The sequence below is a fragment of the Geospiza fortis genome, unplaced genomic scaffold (genome assembly GCF_000277835.1).
Source record: "Geospiza fortis unplaced genomic scaffold, GeoFor_1.0 scaffold138, whole genome shotgun sequence".
NCBI lineage: Eukaryota > Metazoa > Chordata > Aves > Passeriformes > Thraupidae > Geospiza > Geospiza fortis.
Window position 1 is genome coordinate 100,546 of NW_005054307.1, and position 19,943 is coordinate 120,488.

Sequence of the window (19,943 nt, forward strand, 5' to 3'; positions counted from 1 at the left end):
GGGAATTAATTATTTAGTAATATTAATTACCCATGAGAGATAAAGATGAAAGGAAAAAAGGGACAGAAGAGAATTGAGAAAAGCATAAAAGTGTTTGTTTGGTTAATAAAATAGACCATTATTACATAAGAGAACAAAAAAATATACTTGTGGCTAATAGACACAAAAGCATGGAAGGATGAGCAAGAAAAAAATGAATGTGAGTATGAAACTAAACACTGCCAAGGAAGGAGATTTTCTTATAACCATCAGAAAGGGTCAAGAGTAAAAAGAGCAGAGTAAGTTTATGGTCTTATTTTTACAAGGGGATGCAGAGCATTTCTGAATTTTCCCCAGGGATACACTTTTGTATCCTTTATTTGCAGAGAAAGGTGAGACAGTGGCCCAGTAATATTAACATCGAAACCATTCAGTGAACTCTGGATTCCTCAGTGATAAGTTGCTAACTAAAAAGAGGTCTAAACACAGGCAGCTGGCACAGTGCTGGGTGACAGGTTTGTATGTGTGGCTAAAGGTGTTAGTGATAACACTCAAAGCAATGAAAACATTGAAATAAGCAGGTACTTGACTACAGGCTGATCTCCCTAGGAACAATCACATCTCTTGCCATTTATTCTGACATACTACCATACTGTCACAGAGACAAAATTGGAAGTAATCCAACGGCTGCAACGGATTTATATTTCTGGAACTATGATCAAAACTTGGCCTATTAAAAACAGACAATTTTATTATCTTAACTATAGTAAAGTAAGTTTAGAAATTGTGAACTAAATACAGAATAAAGCTCAAATGCATTTTTGGAGATCCACATTTTATCAATCAGAACAGAAATTTTAAGTGAATGCATAAGTTTCCTGAACTCATCTGGACTTGAGGAACCAATAGCAATTGCTCCTTCTAACCTTTTAGCTACTTATATATCTTCCTAGACCATGCCTTTTTCTAATGGGTGATCACAAATTAACTCAAACTACCTTTCCATAAATACAAATCCTTAGTAGCAGTGGAAAAGGTGGCTTCTATCTCTTTCCCAGGTGATGTATAACTCCATCTCAAGCTGATGAGCCTTGGCATATACCTAGTCCAACCTGGAATAGCTGAAAGTCTGGCCTGGAAGTCTTTTTAACAAAGATAACCAAAAAAGAAATTTCTCTTCTTTTCCTTGTACCCAATGTGAGCTCAAACAGTACATCTTTGTATTTATCATAACTCTTGAAAGGACTGAATGCTCAGATCTCAGAAGAAAACATGTCTGAAGACAAGTGCTTGCACACAGGTAAACGAAAAAGCCATTTCCAAGCTTAAGATTATTTTTGGCAGTGATAACTATTAACAAAAAACATTTCTTTAGTGCTAAAATCTATACAAATCAGAGCAAGATCTGGATGTCATCTATTCAAAAGGTGTGAAATCCAACACATGCATCCAGCAGGGCTGATACAGGTGTGATTGAGCAGGTGTGTGGTTGCATGAAGAGAAGGTTGTAAAAAACCATTTTTTTTCTTCTTATACTGTTTCAGATGCCCAAGAAACAGGCAGGAATAGTCCTTATGACCCCTTCAGGCTAGGATTTTTTTTTACTTCTTGCACATTCTGTACTGGGTCTTCCTGTACTCTCGCTATGTCTGGAAATGCTCGAGAGAATTTGCTTTGACATGACTATTACCTGTTCTGTGGGACTGCTATATAATGCAAGCAAGTAAACATTTACATCAGAGTTTGGCTCAAATTTCTGGCTGTGTCTTTTAATAAGTAACCTGATAGCTGATGTTACACATTGGAAGATAGAAAAATAAAAATTAAAAAAAAAATTATTTAATGTGAAATTAAGATTTAAGAAACAAGAAATTTAAGGTACCACAGTACCATGGTTTTTATCAACCACAGAACTTGTCAGGTTTTAAGGTTGCTTTTAATTATTGGAAAGTGGATAACAGAAAAAAAAAAACAACTGACATAAAGAGGACTGATAGAGGAACACTTATTTCCTATAGTTTTTAGCTTTAGGCAGAAATTAAGAAGTTAGCATTTACTGTTGTCTTATGGTTAAGACCCAAACTTGGCTCTCTCTAGGCAGAGAAAAGAAAAGGTCCAGAATAGTAGATGTTCATTTAATTAACATCTCTATCTTACAGCATATGCAAAAAGGGTCCATTGTGCAAGCAATCATAAATCTCTCTTGGTCTAACTTCAGAGCAATTGACCTTACAACCCAAATAATGTTCCTTGGTGCACAGTTTTTGTTTGCAATTTCTAGATTTACTGTTCCAAAGAAGGAGTGTGTAAACAATTTCAGGCAAGACTGAAGTGAGCAACTCATTCACCCTACATATGGATAAATGTTTGTGCCAAACTGGAAAGCTTGTTCTGGAAAGAGTCTCTACTGATGCTACTTTCAGTGGCTCCAGATTCAAATTTTTCATTTATTTGATTTTATGTGCTGATACTATCTTAATTAGGAATGAAATGAGGAGAAGAGAAATGACAGGTTTTAGCAGTTCATTGGACAGCAGAGAGTATTATAGGGAAGGGTAGTGACACTTTGCCAGTCAAAGAGTATTCCCTTGTCAGTCATCAAATGACTGCCACCAATAAAAAATTCTGAGGACTTCATCAAGAAAAAGGCAGAAGCAGAAATATAGACAATATAAATGTAACTTCTACTTGTTCCCACTATAACTGTGCAGTGTCTTAAATTCTTGATATTTCTTTTTTCTATAAACAAAATTTCAGGCCACATCTTGAAAAGTTCAATATGAAAAGCACACATATCACTTCCATACATGTGCTCTAGGTGACATCTATATGGAAACAGTGATGAACTTCCTTGATGAAACACTGTAAAGCCTTTATTACAAAATTTATCAAAAAGTAAAAAAAGTTTTATCTATATGAGCAGTGCTCATTAAAAATCTCAAAGTAACTGACTCCAAGATGAATTTTAGCAAACTGAATTCCACATCTTGGAGAGGCAACTTTAGCACTTAGTATACACCAAAAAATCTGCAATGAACCCTGAGAGATTCTTTTGAGATTAGCCACTCCTGGAGAGCTCTGGAACTCGAGTCAGCCTCTGGAGGCACCACTAACAATCTCAGGGATCTGGGCTTTCAGTTGAGATACCAGGGTCAGGTGATTAAAGCTGCGGCAGGACAGAGTATGTTGAACTCCCTACGATGTTATCCCTGTCCTTCTATTACATCTAAGTATGGTCAATCTTTTATACAGAATAGAACTGATCAAATTAATAGTAAATGAATAGGTCAGGTAGTGTAGCCCTGTTTCATGTCTGTAACACTGTTTGTAAACATATGTTAGTATTTGCCAGATGTTATGCTCAGCACACTGCATACTTTGACTGTCTAAACTCAATTACCTATTTCTTACTAGCGCTCATAAAATTACGTCCTATAGTATCTGCTCTCTTAATGTCTAACTGAAGCAACTGAACAGAACAGAGTAGAGATTAAATAATATAAAATGATAACAAGTAAAAAACCAGTTCTCTTGATCACATAAATATCCAGGAACCTTTGCAAAGAAATACCACTCCTCAGACTTAAATAGGAACATAAATTAGAGCTGGTGACTATTTCTTAATAAGAATTGAAAAAAGAACACCAGCAGGGATGGGATGAATGAGTCCTAAAAGTAAAAGAAATGTTTATGAAAAAGAACAGCATTTGCATTCCTATTTGCCTGGGCCACTTGCCCCTTTTGTAACCTGATAAAACAAGTGAGTCAATACAAATCAAGATGACTTAGTGGAAGAACAGCAAATGGCCATTGTAAAAGTAGAGGCCAGAGGAAAAGGGATGCCACAAAGACCCCAGTCATGCAATTTTTTTGCAAGCAGATTTAATGGGTGTGCTGTGACCAGACACCTTTAGAGTCAAACATTCAATTTCTAAGAGAAAACAGAAAGATCCTACAAAAAGTAGGTAAATTAAAATGGAATGCTAACTCAACTTGTTAAAAAGTTCATATTTTGAAAAGAAAATAGTAAAAAACTTACACAAACTATTTTTCATGAGAATACATTCGTTCTACAACCATTTTTATGTGATAGACCAGAAATGCTACTCTTTCCTTCACATATATACTGCCTTGTTTTCATCAATTTACTCTGACTGCAAAGGAGCCTTCCAGAAAACAGTGAATAAACTGAAAAATTATGTAGTCCATACTGACTATCTGACAAATCACTGGAAAGTTTCATTTTCCCCCTCGCCTGTCTGACAAAACTGCAAGACAGCCAAATACAGGTGTTCAGATATGTTCAGACAACACTCTTTTTTCTTTCTCTCTTTTTAATATAATATTTTGTCCTTTATTCTGGTGAAAACATTATGGTTGGTAAAGTAAGATCAATCAATAATTCTAATTTTTTAAAGCCTTTAAAGTAATTTTTTGAGAAATATGGTAGTTTAGACAGCACATTTATTTAGTTTTAATTTTTGTGCTGTCATACATCAGCACTGAAGTCCTGATTTAGAACACATGCAGCGTGCCTTTGAAGTTTTTGGCTGTTTTTTAACAATGGCAAAAAAAATATATAAAAAATTAAACAGCACCAGAAAAAAAATCATAAAACAGGGCTTTTGTGCTCTTGATTTATATATTGTTTTTTATGTCTGTTTAAAAAAAAAGCTTTATTCTCAATAATCTTTCATGGAAAGCTTTGCTCTGACATACTTTCATCTAAGCCTTCTCTTCTGTGCTGACCTTTCTTCTTTCTATCCCCCCAAGTCTCTGAATCTTTCTAATATCTTTCCCATTCAGTAGCAAAATGAGTTTATTGGAATTCTTATGAAAACCAAAAGAGTAGAAATTGTGCAAGTGATATGCTAAACTGATATTTTTTGATGAAAGTAATAAATATTCCAAGTAAACAGGACCTCCAAATAAAACAGCTATTTTCTTCTGGTGCTCATTTGACTCCCCTTCTGGGCTGTATAAGTACACTGGTACATGTCGTCGTCTTTCTGGCCAAGTTACACAACATTGCTTTTCTTCCAAGGAAGTGCATGAAAGCTAAGAGTTGCCATTGTTCATTTTTATCCAATGTGTTGTAATGAATATGAGCCAATGCCATATTTATTTGTTCTGTGGCCAGCTTCTTCCCGGCTTTTTTTCTCTCCCTTTCAGCTCAAGGACCAAATTGTTGAAACAACAACAAAAACACCCCAATTGGCTTTATAGTCTTTCTTCTCCTTAGAGTTTTCCATTCCTTGGAAAATTTTAGTGCATTAGTAGTGCCATCTAAATGTACCAACACCAGGTGATGCAAAGAAGAATTTTAATTGCAGTTTACCTGAAAAACAGTTTCTAGATGGACCAATCGAATCCTGAAGGTGTCCAGAGGTTTGAAGAATATTAACCCCACTCCCACCATAATTCTTAATTGTCAGCCCAAATATATGTGTGCACATTACCAATCTGTATGTGTAGAAGTGCAGGGTATTTATGATAGCTGAAAGAGCTAGAGAAGCAGGGACTAGCAGAAAGCTTAACACCTGCATGGTGGGAGTTTGCTGGAGATGTCCTCACTCACTGTATCTCTTCCCTCACATTCAACATTGTGTATCCATATCTGCACCCCTTCTAAACTACTGCTTACTGCTAACAGGGAAATGACAGCTGCATCTGAGGGGAAAGTTCTTTTTTTGTTACAGATCATTCATGTGTTACTGCAAAATAACGAAACCAATAGAATCTCCTATCACCAACACCGACAGCTGAATTTATGTAAAAATGGTTTTTCCCAGTGAAGGGTAGTGGTAAGCTCACTTCAAAGACACCTCTGAGTTCCACAATACCACTTTTAAATCCATGTAAAGAACCTGTGTAAAAGAAGTTTTTCTTAATATTGAAGATTCTGCAGTTCATTTTATTTTTAGGGAATTTAACTACCCTTTTTAGCAACTTGATCTGTATTAAAAGAAGTCTAATTTATAATTTCATTTAATTTCATATTCAATTTATGACCTTTCTACATATTGAAAATGGATGGGGAAAACCCCTTGATTTTAATATATATCAAGATTCTTCTTCCCTACCTTTAAGTAAGGAAAAGTTAGCTGTCTTGTTTCTACTACTCCTCCAGTCTATTTACTACTTAGTAGGAAGAGAGGAATATCCCCAAGAAGATCTGTTGCAGCAATTTTCTTAAAATATGGTCTTTTTGGGATTAAACACCTCTCTATAATGCCTGTCATGGACAAATCTGGACTTAATAAGATGTTTAATGTCCAGAAAGCCAAACTTTGAGAGAGAAAGGTCATTTATGGCTCCAAAAGACTATTTACACCCAGGCAGATAAAATATGTTTTCATCTACCAAGATCACGCATTGTGAATACACCGTGCTCAGTGAGAAGCTTCTCAGGTAAATATGAAATTAAAGATGAATATATTTTAGTTAAGTAATCTATGCTTCCATTAGTGCCTCAATAAAAATTACTCTTGATAGAGGTTTTGTCGGTTATGGAGACCTACTTTCAAATCCTTGTATTATTTAAGCAAGTTTTAATACTAATATTATCATACAATATTAGTATATTAACTATATACTTACTAGGAAATTATTTGGAAAGTATTTTCTATATGAGAATACTACCTAATATATTTCTAAAAATCATTTAACTTTCTAGTTAATGGGTATTTCTATACAGAAACCATAGAAATTATATAGAAATTATTTTTGCTCTACTTACAGTACATTTAGTCATATTAGCATGTCATAATAATAATCGTTTTAGCTTTGAACAAATGTCTAGTATCATTTCCCAAAAACTCACTTCCTTTTCAAACCAGGACACTGATTCATAAAAGTTGAAAATAATTGTATACACAAGAGAATTTCAATGCCAAATTTGCTCCATTAAACCCAGTGATACTTCCTCAGACTACACAAAATATTTGCTATCCTACCAACCCACTGTACATCTTGCTTTCTTTGTCTAAGACATAAATCATCTGCTCTTTAAAGCTCTGCTCACTACTTAGTTCAATCCCTCCTAACACCCTTTTAATTCAGTGTCCTCTTCCCTTGAATATACTGGCACTTCTCTGCTAATAACATGACAAAAACTTGGTAAGTGGTATGCATTTACCAGGGTGGCTTTTAGATATCCTAGAAAAAGAAGGGAATTTGACCATTTGTCCTGGTGTTTTAGAAGTTAAACAACCTGGTCAAAAGAATCATTCCAGCTCAGATGTCTGATGTCCAGCCTTCCCATTCTCACACCTGCGATTTCCCAGGCTGAAACACTGGAACGTGTCTTCCTCCATCATGAATTAATTTGCTGCTCTCAAGCCCTTTCTTTCAGATTAGCAGTTGACGTATATCTAAACAATGCTGCCATAAGTATCGATATTGCTCCAAAAATGAAACGTGAAAGAGGGAAACTATTGCCTACTTTAGAGAGATGAACTGAAGCTAATGAAAATCAAATCTCAAGAGACATGTTTCAAGAATGAAATCTCCACAGATCAATCTCTCAAAGGCAGTAAGTAGTAGAAGTCACTGAGCTGAAACTAACACAGAAGGAAGAGTTCAGTGACATAGCAATATAATTATAATAAAATTGGTCAGGGAATATTCCTGTAGTAATGAGAGGCCTTTTAGCTGAACTTATTTAATTTTTATGTTTATTTCTGAGTCTACTAGTTGTGGATAAGTTTTCTTAAAAGCTAAGGAAACATTCAGAGGAAATCAAAATATTTTACAGATAGTCTTTCTTTCACTAGTTTTAATAAAACAAAAACAGGTACTGAGAAAGGACTGAGTGTTATCCAGTGGACTCAATTAGGTAGTTGAGCCATGATGACAAGAGGGATGGGCAAATTCTGAAGAAAAAAGTTACTCAAGACACAATGTTTGACATCTGGTTTATGATGCTCTAATTGTCAGTAGTCAGCCAAAGCCAAAAGACTGCTATTGTCTTTCAGATGAAATATATCTAGAACAGTGCTGACTGTTTACTAAACTAAATATATTCTCTCAGTTGCTTCCTGAAGTATATGCCCCACCTTAGAATAGAAGTTTTTCTTTTTTTTTCCTACTTTCTGTCTTAAAAATGCTGAGTTTAGGTCTGACGAGTTCTGATGGTCAGGGTACACCATGCTGAAGTGGTTATGCTGTAAGTACACTTGTTATGCTATAAGATGGCTAGTTCCATTAAAATAAATCACAAAATTTTACTCCAATATAATGAAAAAGCAGGTAAATAATTTAAAGGTATTTTAGAAAATTGTATGCAAAAATACAAATGAATAGTATCTTTCTTACTTTTGCTTTCTTTTAGATATATAATACAAATTACAATAAGAAAAATCTTTTGTCTGAATGAAAGACAGTTCTTATTTTATGTTCTAGGTTTTAATTTTTCTTTTCTTTTCTTTTCTTTTCTTTTCTTTTCTTTTCTTTTCTTTTCTTTTCTTTTCTTTTCTTTTCTTTTCTTTTCTTTTCTTTTCTTTTCTTTTCTTTTCTTTTCTTTTCTTTTCTTTTCTTTTCTTTTCTTTTCTTTTCTCTCCTTTTCTTTTCTTTTCTTCTCCCTGCCCACTTTTTTCTTCTTTTTCTTTTTCTTTCTATTTTTCTTTTCCTTTTTCTTTTTATTTTTCTTTTTCTTTTTCTTTTTTTTTTCTCTTCTTTTTGTTTCTCTTGATTTTCCAACTTTATTATGTCTGTGATAGAGTACTAAATTTGATCAGACTCAATTACCAATTCTTTTTTGAAAGCTCTATATAAAAACTTATCTTCATTAAGTGCTGCTGGGATTCCAGCACCACATAACTAATGAGAGAATTCAGTAGCTTCATGTCAATGTGATGCCTCAAGTTCAAAGGGGACAAGGACATCCTGTTTGGTGTTTTGTTTCACTCAAGCCATTAAAACTGCACAGACCCTTTTAAGTGTTTTTTAAAGTAATCTTCTTGACTCCCTATCAGTAACCTAAAACATTATAAAAATAGTGTTCATTCATAGTTCTTCAAATTTGTAATGTGATTTGGAAAAGAAAAGAAAACCTTCAGCAGTTCTCAGTGAATTGGAAGAAAACTCCGGGTGGATGAAAACTACTTAAAGATCTCTTAAAGATCTTCAGCTTTTGTGACCTCAGTGTTTTTCTTCAAAAAGCATACTGGGAAAATCACAGAGGTGTCCACTGTGTGTGGGAATAGATGCACCCAAAAAGAGACAAAAGAAAAAGATTACATGGTTCAGGACATATGCACTGTCTTCATGTATGTTCTACATAGCTACCATTGGTGCAGTTAACACCACTAGAAAAACAATGTTTTACTCACATGGTGACATAAATACCACAATTATATCTGGATAAGTAATTCATTTGATGTAACACATTTCTTAATTAAATTACAATTTTGAAGCAGCATTGCATCACTTGATAAATGGATTTTCTTCACTGTTTTCCCCAGGATTTGATGCAGGTTTAAGAATGCTGCTTACTCAAATATTTAAGTGAATGAAAAATTATTTTGATCTGTTTGCTTTGTAAATTTCAACACAATGGGTTCCACTCTGCCACTTTTACTTCTGTGTTAACATGCTTCAAAACACTGCACTTAATTATGCCACTATTTCAAAGATGATTTGACAAAATTGAAATTCCTGGTAAATTTGTCAGGACACAGACCAGTCATATTGAAAAGCAATTTTACTGTAAAGATGTTCCTGTAGGAATCATAAGAGATTCTACTATACCTTTCAGTGAAAACAAATGATTTCTGAGACTACAGATATTATCTTTTTTAATAAAAATAAAAATAGGTACAAATAATAACAACTGGATTTGATCTTTTAGTCAATACCTCTTTTCTACAAGAAAAAACCCCAAGCCAATTAAAAATATTCTGTAATTTTTTCCACTGTTTTGGATAAATTAAACTCTTTAACAGGAATAAATAACAGTTTTGTTTATTTTAAAAAGAAATATATTATATGAAAATTTTAAAAACAAAACAAACCTGGGAAGATATATAAATTTTTACTGAGTTTTAAATATATCTCAAATTTTAAATTGATGATTTCTCTTGACAGCATAAAAATGTTATGCAAAGCAATTTAAGTTATTCTTTGCTAATCAACTTTGATTAACAAGAAGAAAAATGATGAACAAGAACAAACAAATTATGCCTGGCTGCAATCATAAATAAAAACATAAAGTATATGGCAATACATGTCAGTCATCTGGTTTCCATACAAACAAATCACTGAATTAATATCTGATGTTAATTAATCATATTAGGAAAATAATTTTGAAAGCTAGCACATTTAAAACTGAGACATTTCATTTAAGGACACATTCCACTATTAAATGGAACTGCTTTGTTTTATTTTGCTTTTAGAGAACACTAATCTGTTTTAAGTAAGTAAAAACATTTAGAAAACAGTTCTCACAAACAAATTACTTCTGAATGGATGCAATGTCAGATATCAAAATGAGAACCTTATATTTTTACTGAGAGGAATTTAAGGAAAAGAGATAAGACTATGGATCAAAGGAAACAAATATGTGATTAATTTGCCATCATGAACAGAAAATACTAAGTAAGTGAATTTTTATTAACTAACAAAACTTTGTTGTTCTGGACAGTTGTCTTATTTTAGTTTCTTCTTCCAAAGAAGATCTTTCAAGATCTTTCCCTTAATCCATTTCAGTGTACACGAATCATAATTGTTGATGGGAAGAAAAGAACAAATCTGAAGTAAATAAGTTATTAGTAAATTCCCTTCAAATTGACATATTTTACAATAGAACAATTTTAATTTCTTTTCAATTTAATTCTATAAGATTTCAGGAAGTATTAAAATAAAAGTAAAAGCATTCAAATAAAAGTTCTCATGTAAATATGCTTTTGAAGAGTTTTAGCATGTTTTTTTTACCATAATATTTACAATCTCTGTCCCTGTAAACATTACTTATTTTAGTAAATATTAATCAGGTTTGTGGGGTAATTTCAATCAACAGGACTGCTCAAAGTGAGTAAAAACTTGTAGGATTAGGATCTAGTATCTTGCATTTCCAGAAATTTTATGGCATTTAGTTGGTATAAGCAAGAACAATTTCCTTAGAGACAGCCATCACCCCCACCCCACAAAACAACAAATGAAGGTAATAAAGTGCTGAAAAAAAATTAGGGATTTTTTTTTCCTGTGCCAGTGTTGGCAACTTGCATCATTTTATTGCAGACGTCAGAGTATTCAGTGTTTGCATATAAAGCTATTATAATCAGGAGATTGCAATTGAATTAGAATGTTTCATTGATAAAAAAATGGCTGCAGGGAAAAGCTTAAATGACAAAGGAAGATGTTCTGAGAGCTCCACAATAAAAGAAATCTGAGTAGCATTTTACTAACTCTTACAATAATTTTGAGGCCTGAAGCAGTGGTTTTTTAACTTCTAGAACTGGTAGTACTGATATTCTATTTCAACAATGAATAAGGTGTGGTTATGTGACTTTTTGAGACTACCACCATGCATTAATGTTTTGAGTTTAATCACATAGGTAAGCACAAAAACTTCCCTTTACTCACAAGTAATTAACATACATTTTATAGCACCTATTTCAAGAACTTATTTTCTTTGTCACAATGATACCTTGAACATAATGTTCTAAATTTTATTTTATGTATTTGCTTGAGTAAAATATCCCAACACAACAGCAACTAAGACAATTTCTGGGATCAAAGCTAAAAATACCAAGAAAATCACTTCAGATTACTGAAGAATTGCTGGTGCTGATACCAGTCAGACCTAAAGTGTACTTGATACTGGGATAGTGTGAAAAAGATGAGTTTGCAGACTGAAAAAACAGATGGCCCCTTATCACCCCATGGGGCTAAACACACAAGAGCAAACTTCAGAGACGCCTTACCTTTACCTTGTCTATCCCTATCAGGAGAGACTGTTATATTAAGGGTTATTGCCTCTCAAGCCCTCCCTGTGATCAGCTTTTGAAGTCCATGGCCAAGAGGCCAGTGTGAGAATATCACCTCAGATAAGAGGTGTTTGCTCTGTGAAATATTCAGGACAGGAATCCATGGAACCCATGATAGTACTGCCCGCCATAAAAAGCATAACTGGCTGTTTGTTTGTTCAGGCAAGAGATAACATCTTAAAGTTACAGTCTGCCTTAAGTAGTGGGGACGTGAAGCCCAAAGAAATGAACCATCCAAGCTCATAATCAAAATTGTGTGTGCTCTCTTCTTCTCTGCCTAATGAGATGTAAACATTTTGGCTGCTGTCTCTTTTGAAAGATATTAATCAATCTATTGGTTAGAAATCACAAAGGATAGTCGGTCTTCAAATTACATGCCTTCTTTTATAGCATTTTGAAGCTGTGAACAATATGTTAAAAATTTTCCCATGGCGCAACCAAGTAAATACTTGTGGCACATTTCTATTTATTACAGAGAACGGTTAAATTCTAAGACATAAATCATGCTCTTCTACTAAAGACTACAAATTCCCAAAGACAAGACTAATTCCCAATGCAACGATGCTATAAAAGATCAGACACTTTGTTATGCAGAAATCCACATTTGGAGATGTCTTTCAACAATGTTCTCTCAGGATCCAATCCTGTAAAAGGCACAGGCAAGTTGCTGAACACTGTGTCAAGCTCCATTAGTTTCAAAATGGCCCTAAAAACGTATATTTAATATGCCCTATTTAAATTGTGATCTGATGTGATTAATACTGCCTAAATGAAAAAAATACTTTGTTCTTTCCTTTCTTCTAATAAATGACAGCCTCTTTGTTTCAATAAGGAAAAAGATTTTGAAAGTTTAATTTCAAAACTGAGAGAAGGTATCACCAATTTTACCTTTTTTGTAGCCCTCACACAAGTAATTGTCATTAGCCAAGTTGCTACTGTAGCATGAAAGAAAAAACATCAAGAGGTAGGTGAAGAGGTAAGTGAAGATGACAAAAAGGGAAAATAATTCTTAATGGTTCTGTAGATTCCCTTTTTTCCCCCAATGTAATCTATCTTCTGCCCTGTCCCCAGCAACTGCCCTAAATCAAGGAATAAAAGGACCGGGCACCTGATGCATTCAGCAGATGGATTGACACTGCATAGCTGAACATGCTGTACAGGCGGTTTTTCACTTGTACCAATTAGTTAACTAGCCAGCAGACAGATCTTCTCTTTGAGACACAGGAGTGGGAATGCAAATGGAAATCTCTCCTGGCTCATTTGCAGAAAGACAGACCAAGTAAAAGTGAAAAAGCAGGTGAAATCAATGCTTATTGATTAATATTTCTAATTTCACTCCCTTTCTGCTTAGGTAAGCCCTTTCTGGAAGGTACACCAGTTAGCCAAACAGTATGGAAAACACTGGGCAATAACAAAATCAGTACTAAGACTTCAGAATCCTTCAGATGAGTTTTATTGTCCAGTTAGACATGCATGCCCCAAAGTCTGAAGACAAGGATTTCCCTAGTCTCAGTAAATGAGGTGAATTACTCAGTTTTCTAATGGCTCAAGCCAATAGTCCACACCATTGACATATGCTTACTTGCCAGTATGTGAAAGTAGGTTCTTCAAGGTTCTTCAACCAAATCTCAGAGTTTTTCTGAATTTTTCCAAGCACTAATGCCCTCTTTAAATGAAATAATTAAAAACAAACAAAAAAAAGGACTTTTCCTCTTATATCTTCACATTTGCCTTTCTATGCTGTGTCCTAGAGGAGACACTATTTCCAATTTTATACAATTATATTATATATATTATAATTATACAACTCCAATCTCTCTTCCACAGGAGCCAACATGCTACTCTTCCTCAGAGAAGAGGATTTCTGAAATTTTCAACATTTCATATTTATACATGTAAATGTGGTGTACAAGTCATTAATGTATCAGATCCTGGCGTCACTGACAAATCACTGATATCTGTATTGCAAGGGCAAATCTAAGGAGTACAAATGCAGGAGTGAATAAACATAAAAATTTAGGAGGCTGGGCAATCCAGTGGCCATGTCCAAACCATAGGAGATATGATACAGCAATGACTTCTGTGGGCTACAAGGAAAAAGGAACCAAAATGCTTTACTTCTTGTAGTGAATCCTATAAAATAGGAAAAATAGAAAATAATCATATCTAAGGCTTGGTAGCCAATTAATTTGTCATTTATTTTGATGTCTTTTGGATCATACCAAACTACCATTTAATCAGTATTCAAGAAATCACCCTAGAGAAAACCCAGACTTTGCTTTCAGAAGTGAATGACTGGAAGCTAAGTCTTGATGCTACATTCTCTTGCTGCCAGGCACTGGGTATCATGTAGTTTCTAAGAGACAAAAAGGACAGACAGAAAATACCTGATACTAATGAGGACACTCCCCAGCGAAAAACTATCAATGATCATTGCTCCAACCCATCTCCAATGCTGTTAGCTCTGATCTAACCTGCTGGGTTATCATTATATAACCTCAAGTACCAGAAAGATAACCAAATTATGTCAAAAAAATAAAATCTCCAAACTCGAAGAATTCAGAAAAGAAGGCAGCTGTGGCAACTGAAGTAATTTAACTGCTTACTACTACTATAAATTATCCTATGCAATTTCTTCCTTTCTGTGCTGCCTCTGGCACACATTGGTCCTTCCAGAATTTGATTCAGCTTCAGTGTCTTCACTTTTTTGATTTTTTTTTTCTAATGGGCTGATGAGTTAATGTTCCATGTGTTTACAGAGAGATTGACAAGAAGATGACCTGGTGCAAGGTAAGCAATGGACAGGTCAGAAGGGGAAGTGGTATGCAGCCACACTTTTGTATGGCAAGGAGCTGCTCAGAGCAGCTATGCCAGCCATGAAACTGCAGTCAGAGGCAGTCAGTGCCAGACTTACCAAGATCACAGCTTCTCGTAGCTGAGTCAAAAAGACTTTCTTACTTGTGAAGAGATTAGATATGGTGTTATAAAAGGCTGCAATGCTATTTCTAGAAAATCAAACTGTATTAAAAGAGCTACCAAGCTACTACTATTCTCTTTAGTCAGCTGTCAATTTGCAGGAGCTCTTTTTTTCCTGCTTTCCTTTAACATATACCTATTACATTAGCCCTGGTAGTCCCAGTCAGAACTCTTTATTGGAGTCAAAAGTCAGAGAAGACTTTCAGAAAATCACAAGAAAGTGAAGTTCTACCCAAAGATATTCTACCCAAAAAACTCACAGCTAGTCCAAGGCTGTTCAAGTCCACTAGAAAGTAACAATATTATTTGGGGACTCCTTTAGAAACTAAGTTCTTCCAGGAAACAAACAACCAAACAAACAAAACCCCAAAACAATGAACATATATAGCCTTTTAAGTACTTGAAATACTCAGAGTAGTCACATAGAATGCTTTAGAAATACTGAAGCTGGCACATGGGAAACTATCCCTGAAACATATCTGAAGTACCAGGCTTTGACCCCGAGGAGTTCTACATTTGAATTCAGTGATATGTAGTTCTAGCATTAGCCTTTGATCTGTTTCTAACCCACATACTATGTACAAAACCCAGTGGGAAACAGAAGAATTCCAAGATACAGTAGGACAGTTGTGAAGGCACAAGAAAAGACAAATCATTGAAGAAAAACTTTTGCATGAATCCTTTGGTGTCTGAGTGTGCTATGGCACACCTAATTCGAAGGTGCCAGCTATTTATAAGTCTCCTTTAAAGACTTCCAGTGACAGCTGGTACACCATGCTAGATCATTTGTTTCAGCAATGTCATCTCTTCATTACAACTGTGCCCATTGCTTCTGAATCTACTTGTGCCAAGATGCTAGGTATTTTATCTTTTTATAGCATTTCATGTTACATTCAGAGATCTTTTTATCAAAACTCATTACTCCCAGTGGGAATTGGAACTGAAATGTGAAGGGCAAAGCAACAGGAAACCAACAGGCCCCCAAGTTCAGCCTGGTTGCTCTTATTTGTGTCCTGCAAAGTATCAGTTCCTGCCCTGAGAAAAGATTCCTCACAGAAGAGCTGTAGGCAATGTGTAAGTCAGCAGTCTTTCTTACACATTAATATCTACCACTTATGCTGACATACACTTTGGAAATAACCAGGGCTCATGAGAAGGGAAACTGCTAATAACTTCAGCACTTTTTTCATTGGTCCCACTTGAATGGAGTGTATTACAGCATAATGCAGCTTTTGATAGGTTAAGGAAATTATTGAAATTTCCTCAAATAAAAACATTAAAAGTTGCAAATCAGCTTAGATAGAATCAGTTATATTCTAGGCACTGGATCAACTTTTCATTACAAATTTGGCATAACAGAAGACAAATATTCCAACAGACAAAATATCATTTACTCTTTAAATGCCCACAGTGGTATCCTTTCCTAGTGCTAATTACTGATTCTATTTTGCACTCTGGCGTCAAATAGCATCTTTGGAATAGGAGAGTAAAACAACAGGAAAACTCTAGTAAATCATCATAGCCCTTAACAAATGAAGTGCTTCAGGAAGTTAAGTACCTTGGAAAAGGTCTTCATTCTTGCTTGACACTTCTCTATTTACTTTATTCTTTTTATGGAATGGCCACAATTTAATGAGCAATTATGTAGAATATTTACTTGAACAGTAAAGTGATCTCAGTGGCTTTAGTGCAAGTATTATTCTAAGGGCTGTTCTATAAAACAAAGAGAAAGTACTTCACCTCAGGATAATGTTACATGGAGATCTTCAGAGCTAAATGTACCAGAAAATGTAAAAATTAACTATAAAATAAAGCACAAAATGTATCTGTTCTATCTTCAGTAGTTCTATCTAAGGATCACCAGGATAACAGGGAAGAGTATATTCCTACTCTTTAAGCATACCCTTACTATTCTAAATATAAAATTCCTTTTTTCCCTTCTTCTAACATTATTTTTCTTATATTTTATTGTCAATACAACTTTTATTACTCCAGTAAAAAAGTGCATTTGATAACAATATGTTTTGATAATACATGTTACATGGTGGTGATATTTTGTGTTATCTTGTTGAAAAAATTCTAATAATAAAAAGAAACCATTGGACGAGTAAGGAACTGAGATGTTTTCCCCTCACCTGATTGTATTTTACAATAAAATCAAAGGACTTTTACAGTCTCTGACCTAAACAAAGAGGTCCAAAACACTTCAATAGTTACTCTGCATAAATCTGTGTATGAGAGTTCCAGCTGCTACACCCACCTTCACCTTACATCTTGGGGAACCACTTAGCCAAGGAACAGGGACCGAGCCATGCTAGTACTGAAGATGGACATTGCAAAAGGCATTCCTCTATTTCAGCTAATGAAGTTAAACTTCAGTTGTTATAGAAGGGGCACAGAAAGCAAAATCTGAGATAAGTTGCCTGAATATTCCTGACAGAACATACCAGGTATTAGAGAAGCTCCTGAGCAAGAGTTGGCACCTTTGACTGGTGCAAGACCCTGGGCCAAGAGGACTACCAGGGAAGTTTAACATGATCTTTGCCTCACTTTCTTCTCTTTGCTTTTTGATGTTAAACTTGATGCAGTTCCCAGAGCATAATGCCACAGGCAAGGCAGTGTCTGTGAGTAAAGATAATATTTTTAGCAGACAGAAAGTTTTATTTGGAAAAAACAAAGTCCTTTTCTGACACAAACCCTTTTGAGGGCGGAAGACCCTCTTCAGGGCAAAGCGATTGTGAATTCAAAAGTGTACCTGTTTCTAATTATGCTAGGTGGCCTTTCATCAGTGTTGTCAATAAAGCTTGCCTTTCCTTACTAAGATATTAGGAATGTAGCTTGTACCAAAGGACTGAGAACTTCCCAGCAGCAACAAGTTCTGCCATATGCCACCAGTCACATCAAATCTTTGAAGCCCTTTTTGTTCTTAAAATAATATAAAATCCATCACGAAGTTTATGCACATGGGTTGAGTATATATTTCAAGATGTGTATGTGTATGTAGGTGTATTATGCAAGCACCTTTTGAAATCATAGCACTTCATTAAGAGAGAGGATTGGCACAAAGAGCTAACATAAAGAAAAATGTGCCTGTGAAATCTTCGAAGTTGGGGTTGAAACAAATGTTTTACTTAATGTTCATTCTCAATTCTACATTGCACCAAACAAATCTGTTCCACAGACAGGTAAAATATTAGTCAATTATTGCTTAGTTTAGTGAAAACTAATCAACAGATAAGGAGGAATTGCAAAGCCACTTTGTAAAAATAGGAAAGTGATCTGAAAAGTGCACTAAGATAGGAAAGATTCAAACTTCCTTTCCAATCTTTTTTAAACACTATCTCTTTTTTTTTTTAATGGACCATTAGTGATTTCATCACTTAACACAACTAGAGATAAAATAGGAAGTGATATATCTCCAAGCTCTGCTATCATCACTGATCTCAGTTGGCCAGATTCCACTCTACAGCCTTCTAGAGCCATTGAGAGTCACCTCACTGTAAGAAACCCTGACATGCACAACAGACTCTCAGATTTAAAATCAGCTGCAAATATATATATAATTTTGTTGCTGACATGTTTCTTTACTACTGAGAAATGACAACTCCTCAGTAAATAAGATTGTATGATAATATAGAAAAAAATTAAAATTCTGGGTTAAAGCAGATTACAGTTTACATTTCTCAGATTGCACATCTCAAATGTGCAGATTTACCAGACCATTTTTTGTTGAGTGTAATTGCCTCCTATATGGTTACTCCAAGGCTGTAATTAGTTCAATCTACTATCGTCATCCAATGATTTTTACTTGATAATTTGGGACAATTGATTGGTTAATAAACTTTAATTTTTTCTCTTAGATTTTACTCTGAGGGAAAGACATAAAAAATTAATTACCAAGTATCTAGTGGCTTCTAAATGCTCTTTAAGAACAAGGTTAGTAGCTAAGGATCTATCTTCTCTCCTTTGATCTCAATCTTTCTATAATTCATAAAGCTTGTATTAAATCATAGAAATCAGAAAATTCTATGTATTAAGTGTACACAAAGTGCTAAAGATTTATAAAGAAAGAATATTTACAGATTCAGCTTTACTCATTGGTGTACAATTTCTAATTATTACAAACCAATTATATTAAAACTTTGCACAAGTACCTATTTTAATGTTCAATATGAAAGTTTCTCTTTGGACCTTTTTTTTTAATAGAATGTTCATTTTCCTACATACCACATATAGTATGTTATGTTCTAAAATAGAATGGTGGAATGTGGAGAATTTTGTTTTGGGGAAATAATAAATTCCTTTGGCTCTGTAAAAAGGGCTTTATTCATCCCTCAGGTGCATGATCATTATCTGAGTCTATCTAGGCTTTTCTCTTAATTTAAACAAGAGCCACCTACACTGGTTTTTTTGGGGTTTTTTTGTCTGTAAGCAAAAAATCACCTTTTTTTGCTTACAGACACATATGCAGAAGTAGTGTGCAGCCTCTTATATTAGAAAATGTATTAAGATTCTTTTTTTTAAAGTTATGAACAGATAATTAATTCATGAATGAAAATTAACACTAATTCTAATGTCAGACAGCTTTTCTTCGCTGCAATTTCTAGTTAAATTGTTGGAGTTGCTATACCAGAATATTATATATGCTGAAGCATCTTGCATCCTTAAGGGACACATAGAATACCTTCTCAGCAGCTAAATACAGATAGTTATACAATGGTTCTCAACACAGTATCTAATTTAGTACCAGCTGAAAGTTCACCTCTTTGCCACACAAGTTCATGGGATGGTGCCACTGACCAGGAACCACACATGGATAAAAACAGCAAGTAAATCGCTCACCTCTTCCTGCAAAATGTTTTACTAAAAATCATAATACACAGGGAAATGATACTCAAACATGCACACTGCCTGCTATGTTTCTTTCCTCTCCAGTGTAACCACTGCATTAAGCTGAAAGGCTGTGCTAAAACTCAATATGTCTAACTTGCAGCCAGAGGG

At 34.6% G+C, this 19,943-nt stretch overlaps 1 protein-coding gene across 1 annotated transcript in view; it reads right to left on the bottom strand.

The window, feature by feature from the left end:
- The window catches only part of HDAC9 (histone deacetylase 9), a 275,406-nt gene that overhangs the window by 39,311 nt on the left and 216,152 nt on the right, over positions 1–19,943 (bottom strand). The gene's annotated exons all lie outside the window — the stretch shown is intronic.